The sequence below is a fragment of the Cyprinus carpio genome, chromosome B11 (assembly GCF_018340385.1).
Source record: "Cyprinus carpio isolate SPL01 chromosome B11, ASM1834038v1, whole genome shotgun sequence".
Classification (NCBI taxonomy): domain Eukaryota; kingdom Metazoa; phylum Chordata; class Actinopteri; order Cypriniformes; family Cyprinidae; genus Cyprinus; species Cyprinus carpio.
The window spans coordinates 9,524,269-9,534,060 of record NC_056607.1 but is presented as its reverse complement, the minus strand read 5'-3'; the positions used below and the strand labels follow the sequence as shown (position 1 = coordinate 9,534,060).

At 36.2% G+C, this 9,792-nt stretch overlaps 1 long non-coding RNA gene across 1 annotated transcript; it reads left to right on the top strand.

Annotated features, from left to right (window-relative positions):
• The first annotated feature begins 5,531 nt into the window (after positions 1-5,531).
• On the top strand, positions 5,532-7,672 carry LOC109104076. Its single transcript, XR_006155859.1, has 3 exons — positions 5,532-6,359; positions 6,809-6,903; positions 7,506-7,672. It is a non-coding gene; the product is annotated as an uncharacterized LOC109104076 (long non-coding RNA).
• Positions 7,673-9,792: the final 2,120 nt, after the last annotated feature.

Here is a 9,792-nt window from a genome sequence, read left to right as displayed (position 1 = left end):
TTGATTATGTCTATAATGCCATTGTTGACAGAAAAATGCAGTTTGAGTCGACAGAACCATCTGTTGTGCAACTATGTACACTGAGATACAGTCATCAAAACGTTATTTGTCTTTCAGTCCAAAGGCCTTTTCTCCATGCCATTTTGAGCAGTAAATATTTGAGCAATCCTATGTGAACAGGAGGAGTACATGTGCACCAGCCAATCTCGTTAACCATACTTTAATATGAGTTTACTATTCAATGTCTCGTCAGAAACAAAATGTGAATATATACAGCTTCTACATTAACTCCACGATTACCAGTCGCTACGCCACAACAGTCATCACAAGCCGTGTTGCAAACACACTGAATGAATCTCAAGAGATCCAGTTTGAGGTCAAGATTCCCAAGAATGCCTTCGTCAGCAAATTCAGAATGTGGGTGAACATGAGTAGTGTTATACAAGTAGAAATAAAGAGTTAAAGAAGCCATTTATAGCATGTGGGCATCAGATCCGTTCCATCTGATAATGTAGCCAAACAAGAACAAAATAAAGATTTAGATTGTATACCTTCTACTAGTCCAAGAATAAATAACCTGTATGTACTTTTTAAAAAACAAGATATAGTAGCTAACAGTACAGATGTTTTTATACAAACAAATATGTTTAGTGCTGCTACCATTTGAGTGTGATGGATATTTTTTTTATGAAATACACAAAGTTTAAGTTTCTGGTATATTAAGAAGGGCTGCACGATTAATCGCATGCATTTGTCATATGCGTGTCTCATCAGTAAAGCACGGTAAGTATGTCACCTGTTTTCAAACGGGAGCGGCAGTTTCACAGAGCCGTAGTTCATGACAAGCTAGGCAATATCGTGTTCATAATCGAATATTAATCTCAATTACGGCGTAGCACGATTAACTGCCGCTCCCGTTTGAAAACAGGTGACAGACATTTACCGCTAATCACGGAACCGGCTTTACCGCTTTACTGATCATAGATTTAGGTGCGCGTTGACGTGAAGGTAACCAAAATTCAATGTCAAGCCAACGTCTAATGACAATGTTAAATTGACGTCCAAGACCAACATCAGCTGACGTTGATATTTGGTTGTTTTTAGGTTGTGTTATAAAGTAACCAAAATCCAACGTCGAGCCAACGTCTCAAGCCAACGTCATATTGACATCAAATACATGACTGATATTTAGGTCGTCAGGTATGACAAACCATAATCCAACGTTTCCTAGACGTCATAATGGCAACGTTCCACACAACGTCAAATTAAAACATCATTTGATAACATCATTTGATGTGATCTGTAGTTAGTTTTAGGTTGTGGCATTAACTAACAAAAATCCAACGTCGAGCCACACGTCTCAAGCCAACGTCACAATGACATCAAATACTGATGTTTTGTCGTCAGGTATGGCAACCTAAATTCAACATCTAGTAGACGTCATTATGGTAACGTCCAATCAACGTCAAGTTATAACATCATTTGATGTTGATCTGTAGTTAGTTTTAGGTTGTGGCATTAACTAACCAAAATCCAACGTCGAGCCAACGTCTCAAGCCAACGTCACATTGACATCAAAAACTTATGTTTTGTCGTCAGGTATGGCAACCATAATCCAACGTTTTCTAGACATCATAATGGCAACATCCACACAACGTCAAATTAAAACATCATTTGATGTTGATCTGTAGTTAGTTTTAGGTTGTGGCATTAACTAACCAAAATCCAACGTCGAGCCAACGTCTCAAGCCAACGTCAGATTGACATCAAAAACTGATACTTAGTCGTCAGGTATGGCAACCAAAATCCAATGTCTTCAAGACGTCATAATAGTAACGTCCAATCAACGTCAAATTATAACGTCATTTGACTTTGATCTTTAGTTAGTTTTTAGGTTGTGGCATTAACTAACCAAAATCCAACGTTGAGCCAACGTCTCAAGCCAACGTCACACTGACATCAAATACTGATGTTTTGTCGTCAGGTATGGCAACCAAAATCCAACATCTTGTAGACGTCATTATGGTAACGTCCGATCAACGTCAAGTTATAACATCATTTGATGTTGATCTGTAGTTAGTTTAAGGTTGTGGCATTAACTAACCAAAATCCAACATCAAGACAACGTCTCAAGCCAACGTCAGATTGACATCAAATACTGATGTTTAGTCGTCAGGTATGGCAACCAAAATCCAATGTCTCCAAGACGTCATAATGGTAACGTCCAATCAACGTCAAATTATAACGTCATTTGACTTTGATCTTTAGTTTGTTTTTAGGTTGTGACATTAACTAACCTAAACCCAACGTCGTGCCAACATCTCAGGCCAACGTCACATTGACATCAAATACTGATATTTAGTCGTCAGGTATGGCAACCATAATCCAACGTTTTCTAGACGTCATAATGGCAACGTCCACACAATGTCAAATTATAACATAATTTGATGTTGATCTGTAGTTAGTTTTAGGTTGAGGCATTAACTAACCAAAATCCAACGTCGAGCCAATGTCTTAAGCCAACGTCACATTGACATCAAAAACGTATGTTTTGTCGTCAGGTATGGCAACCAAAATCCAATGTCTTCAAGACGTCATAATGGTAACGTCCAATCAACGTCAAATTATAACGTCATTTGACTTTGATCTTTAGTTTGTTTTTAGGTTGTGACATTAACTAACCTAAACCCAACGTCGAGCCAACGTCTCAGGCCAACGTCAGATTGACATCAAAAACGTATGTTTTGTCGTCAGGTATGGCAACCAAAATCCAATGTCTTCAAGACGTCATAATGGTAACATCCAATCAACGTCAAATTATAACGTCATTTGACTTTGATCTTTAGTTTGTTTTTAGGTTGTGACATTAACTAACCTAAACCCAACGTCGAGGCAACGTCTCAGGCCAACGTCACACTGACATCAAATACTGATGTTTTGTCGTCAGGTATGGCAACCAAAATCCAACATCTTGTAGACGTCATTATGGTAACGTCCGATCAACGTCAAGTTATAACATCATTTGATGTTGATCTGTAGTTAGTTTTAGGTTGTGGCATTAACTAACCAAAATCCAACATCAAGACAACGTCTCAAGCCAACGTCAGATTGACATCAAATACTGATGTTTAGTCATCAGGTATGGCAACCAAAATCCAATGTCTTCAAGACGTCATAATGGTAACGTCCAATCAACGTCAAATTATAACGTCATTTGACTTTGATCTTTAGTTTGTTTTTAGGTTGTGACATTAACTAACCTAAACCCAACGTCGAGCCAACGTCTCAGGCCAACGTCACATTGACATCAAATACTGATATTTAGTCGTCAGGTATGGCAACCATAATCCAACGTTTTCTAGACGTCATAATGGCAACGTCCACACAATGTCAAATTATAACATAATTTGATGTTGATCTGTAGTTAGTTTTAGGTTGTGGCATTAACTAACCAAAATCCAGCATCAAGACAACATCTCAAGCCAACGTCACATTGACATCAAAAACTTATGTTTTTTCGTCAGGTATGGCAACCATAATCCAACGTTTCCTAGACGTCATAATGGCAAACGTCCACACAACGTCAAATTAAAACATCATTTGATGTTGATCTGTAGTTAGTTTTAGGTTGTGGCATTAACTAACCAAAATCCAACGTCGAGCCAACGTCTCAAGCCAACGTCACATTGACATCAAAAACTTATGTTCTGTGTTTGATTTTTTTATCTGTTGGTATTTGATAGAATCCATGATGTCATGTATCTAAACAAGATATCCAGGACCTCCAGCAGAAATATAGGCCCAGAAAATAAAAAATACAGCAGTATATTTCATTGTACACATGGGGTACTTTTTTCTCTCTGTGATCACCAAACCCATCTTGAGTGTTTGCTGCTGCTAAAAAGCTCATTTTTTAGTTTCATCTGATCATAGAAGCCATTCCCATGTAAAGTTCCAGTCTTGGCTGATAACTGAATATGCTTTAGTTTGTTTTTTTGAATGAGCTAGGAGAATTTTTCTTGTAACCCTCCCAAACAAAATGTGTTGATGTAGGTTCTGTTTGACAATTTTTTTAACGGTTTTCTGAACCAGAGACTCTGCTATTTTCTGCAATTCTCCAGCTGTGACCCTACTAGTTTTTAGCTACTCAAACTCTCCTTATCATCGCACATTAGGATGATTTAAACACACGTCCTCTTCCAGGCAGTTTTGTAACATTTTCTGTTGATTGGAAATTCTTAATTATTGCCCTGATGGTGGAAATAGGAATTTTCACTGCTCTAGCTCTTTTCTTAAAGCCACTTCACCAATTTGTGAAGCTCAATTATCTTTTGCTGCACATCAGAAATACATTCTTTGGTTTTTCTCATTTTGATGAATGATTAAAGGAATTTGGGCTTTGTTTTCCCTCCTCTTTATATTTCTGTGAAACAGGTAGCCATGTCTGGATAATTTCATGTTTATAATCAAGCTGGAGTGCTCAAAATTGTGAATTTGAATGGGAATATACCTTCAGAGATATTTTACTCATAAGAATTTCTAGGGGGGCCAATAATTGTGTCCAAAGAGCATTTGAGAAAAAAAAACGTTTTCAATTCTTATTATCCAATGAAAGGATACATTTTTTGTGAACTGTTTTTTAAATAAAAGATCAAAAGGATTAACAATGCAGAAGAATTTTTACACTCTTCTTTGATCATATTTACCAAGGGTGCCAATATTTTTGGCCACGACTGTACATACCTGCTCTCATTAGAGTGTTAGAATAAGTTGATGTACTTGCAAAGTTACTTGTAGTCAGTAAAACATATTTTGGGAGACCATCAGAATTAACAGTTAGAAATTAAGCAGACAGGCTATTAACACTGTAATGAGAGTTAGTTGACATGTAAGTGCAATATTATATTGTCAATGGAATATTCAAAAGGGACTATGAAAAAGTGTTATGACTTTAATTTGACCCATGACCCATTCATGAACCATTGCAGTTTATATAAATTGATATCCAATCTTTTTTTTTGCAATATAATGCAATTCAAACACTCTCAAACCTGTTAAGACATATTTAGGATGATCAAAACAGTATTGCTTACTGGATTCTGGGCTGGAAACATAAACTTTTTGATCTTTGTGTTGGAAAGTGCATGCAGTGAGTGCATGCAGACAATGCAAACATTACTGTTTATTGTACAGTCTTGTAATTATGCAATATAACTCTAATTCCTTTGCTATAATTTGGTCTGTTCTTTATATTATTATTCTTTTTTATATATATAAAATAATTGATCAGATTGATTGCTGCTTCTTACTTGCATTTTTTTTTTATATTTAAAGTACATTCTAGTTAAAAATGTAAAATTACAAATCATTTCATATTTAAATGTTGATCTCATCCATCAAAGATGATTATGCTTCAACTTTTTCTGTGTATGGATTTTGTGGATAAGCACTAATGTACAGAATAATACAAGTTAATTTAAAGTATATTATTGTTTATTTTATTTGAATTATTATTATTATTTATTTATTTATTCTTTTGCCAACCCCCATAATCCCATGCCCAAACATAATGCAACGCGGTGACATCGCGCTATTGCGCCATTTTGCGACTACTTGGCGGTCTTTTTTGAATCGGCATCAATTTATCAGGCGGCCTGCAGTGCACTTACAGCTCGAACTGTGGTGAGTATATCTGGAAATTATATCATGTAATGTAAGTGTTTATGCCCCCCTATATAATGATATTACTTGTAATACGTATCAAATACATCGAAGTGTTTTAGCTGTAAGACGATGGGTAGAGATAATTAATTAGAAAATGGAAACGTTAACTGTTATATCCCTGAAATAACGCCTGAGTCACTAAAGCCATCTAGCGCTGAAAAACAGTTCAAATAAAGTTTAAACTTAAGACGTATGTTTTTAATTATTATATTATTATTGTTTCGGATAATTTAACGTTAAGCTTTTCATCATGAAATTCCATCGATTCGATGCTTTTCTTTCCTTCAATTGTGTCATGCGAATTAGTTATGCAGATGTTTATAGTAACTTAATATTTTGCTGTACAAGTTGTTTAATTAATTTTGGAGTAATTAGGCTATCTCCTTTAGCTGTCAGATTTCTACACAGGATGTAAAGAGGCTCCTTTTTTTTTATTAATTTAAGCAAAAACAGCCTTTTCTACTACAAGCTCTAGTTTTATATTTGGGGTTCAAGTTTATAACTGAGGTCTATTATAGTATTTAATATTGTGTGATTTCAGGTGTTGTGGAGCTATACTATATGAGGTTATAACATTTGTTTTGTTTTTGCTTTTATCTCCTTGCCATGGTCTGAAGAAGCCATATTATTGTAAGGTAACGTTATGTTTTTTGATCATTTATAAATGAGCCGCTAGAACACTTATGTTTTAATATATTACATTAATTAGATTTAAAATATTAATAGATTGAAGGTCATTAATCTGATTCTTCTGGTTTTCTTGTGTGCTCTTCTGTTATCCTATAATTTTGCACTTATAATTTTACTAGCAAGGAGAAAATGAATGAAATTAATATTTACAGGCCAAGTTGTTGAAATAGTGTTGGTTTTACATTTTGAAATGGCACAATATCAGTTGTTCTGCAATAAGATAAAAAACTGCCAGTTTGGGTGAGCCTATGACTTTTAATCTAGTACCAACTGGAGGACCTGTATGATATCTGCATTATACTAGATATGATGAACACGTAACACAAACTATAATACCTGCCTCATAATGTGTCATGTATAATCAATTATTTGGGCATTACTCTTGTATCCACAGGTTGATGACAAATGAGGTCATGGCCTGTTTCAGTATGAAGTGGGGGAAGGGGAAGCTTGCCTTCACCAACATCAATCTGTACACTGTTGTCACAGGTAAAACAAAATTAACAAATAATACAAATATTAGCGTCATATCACTGTGACACTCAGGGTTGTTTAGTTTCTGTTTTAGTTGGTTTAGTGAAAACCAGTAACCTCGTATTGTAGGTACTCATCTGTCACACAGAAATCGCACAAACGTTCATATATACACACTTCTTGCTGATTGGCAGGTCATTCCTGTTGTCAGCCTTTCTTTATTGTTCAGAACTCTAACAATTGTTTTTTGCATTCTTAAAGATATGTATTAGACATTAAATGTTAATTTACCTTAAGACACTCTGCAAAAATACTGCAAATGTGTCTTTGTTGTCATGGTTTTCTTTTGCTAGATTGTCTGCTTAGTGTTTGTGAATTGCATCACAAGCTGAAATATATTTTGATGACTTATAGCATGTACTTTACATTCATGGCTCTTAAAGCTATGGTAGATTTTTTTGTTTTTCTCAGAAACTGATTAAAACCCAGTCAATAGTTTAAGTGGTCTAAATGTATTCTGTGGAAGGCAAAGAAATAGTTAATGATAAAATACAGTGATTACTGTAGTGCATCATATTCCATACTTATACATTTTCTTATTCAAATATTTCTTACAGAGAGTGTCCAGAAAACATCAAAAGAGACGGGGCAAATATTGCAGCGGCCACCGCCTTTTGTTTAAAATATGCCCCAGCAGAGCCGTCGCAAGGAGGGTGAGAGGCCCTGTGCAAAGCTGACATGCGAGGCCCTCTACCATTTTGCGTGCGTGTGTGTGTGTGTGTGGTGGGGGTTGCTGTAGTAAGGCAAGGCAAGTTTATTTATATAGCAGATTTCGTACACAATGGTAATTCAAAGTGCTTTACATAAAAAAAAAGTAAAATAATCATGAAGAACAAAACTAAAACAAGCAATTTTAAAACTTTGGAAATGATTTAAAAATTGACTTGAATTTAAAACAGTTAGAAATAGAAAATGATTTTACATAAAATACAGTGAATACGTAAAATACAGTGCAATCAGGTCGGACATCGCACAGTGCTCATTAAATAAATGCACAGCTAAACAGATGAGTTTTGAGTCTAGATTTAAATGTGACTAGTGTTTTAGCACATCTGATCTCTTCTGGAAGCTGATTCTGGAAGCAATGTATTTTGGTCCTAGGTCACTGAGTGACTTCTAGACGAGTAAAAGTACTTTAAAATCAATCCTAAATGTAACTGGAAGCCAGTGTAAGGACCTGAGGACTGATGTGATGTGCTCAGATGTTCTGGTTCTAGTCAGAATCCTGGCAGCAGCGTTCTGGATGAGCTGCATCATTTTTGAAAAAAGATGTGGGAAGTGTGTCAAGATAGCAAGTTGACGATTTTAGTTGCTGCACTATGTCTTCCAAAATGTTGCTATCAATTGCTTCAAAATAGACAGTATCTTTTTGATATTGCAGCCGAATCTGTCTGACCTCTGCATTGCTTGAGGATGTGCTAATCGCCTTCCTGATATTGATGATCTTCTCAGAAAAGAAGGAAGCAAACTCATTGCATTTGCAGTCTGACAGCATTTCACTGGGAATCTGACTCTGGGAAACTGATTTCTGTCTGTTTGTTTTCTTACTGACTATTATTGGAGCAATATCATTAATACCATTCTTAACTTTTGAGTTAAAGGAATCAAGGAGAATATCAACAGAGTCCGCAAAAATACTCAGTGTTAAAGATATAGCCTCCATAAATAGTACACTAGTGTTCTCGTTAGGTCTGCACTATTAATCGCATGCAATTGTCATGCGCGTCTCGTCAGTAAAGCTGGTTCTGTGATTAGCGCTTAATGTCCAGAGCCGTAGTTCGCTGACGCAATATCACGTTCATAACCGCATGCGATTCATCTGCGATTATGAACGCGATATTGCGCCGCTTGTCAGCAAACTACGGCTCGGTCTATTAAGTGCAGCTACATTTGAAAGCATCTCCTTCTGACAGAGACAGATCTAGATTCAGTGGTAGCAGAGATCAATATATCAAAGAAAATACAGAAGTGATCAGATAGTGCTACGTCCTTAATAACAATGGATGAGATGTTTAGAGCCCTACTGATGATTAAATCTAGAGTGTGTCCACCCTTGTGTGTGGGTCCATGCACATGCTGAATCAGGTCAAAAGTGTTTAAGAACCGTTATCATTTCTTTTGTAGTTTTGTTTTCTGCATTATCTATGTGAATATTAAAATCCCCTGCAATAGCAAAACAGTCAAACTCTGAGGAAATCATTGATAACATTTCTGTGACCTCTTCAACAAAGGCTAGAGAGTATTTTGGAGGCCTGTAAATAATGATAAACAGAATGCATGGAGCACCTTTCAGCACAATTCCTAGATATTCAAAAGACAAGTACTGACCAAATGACACTTGCTTGCATTGATAGACATCTTTAAATAGAGCAGCTACACCTCCACCTCTCCTAACAGTCCTGCACACACTCATGAAAGTAAAGTTAGGAGGGGTGCTTCATTGAGGACTGTTGTACTGCAGCTGTCTTCTAGCCATGTTTCATTTAGAAACATAAAATCCAGATCGTTTGTGGTTATAAAGTCATTGATTAGAAAATGATTAATTTTTTAGTGAGCGAATGTTTAAAGATGCTAACTTGATGGCAGTGATTTATGTCATTACATCAATTTTAGTTTGATGCATAATAGGCTGCAGATTAGATGAGTTTGCCCTTCGGCTTGAGATGGACTTAAACTTTCTGTCACATGATAAAACTGAAATAGAGAAAGCTACAGGCACACTGGGTTCCCGCTTGTTCTGTAAACATTTGTGAATGTTGCTGCTATTATAGCGGGGACCCGACACATATCACTGAGAGCTGCTATCAGCTGTTTTTGGCTCACCTACAGCAGATGGAGGGTTGG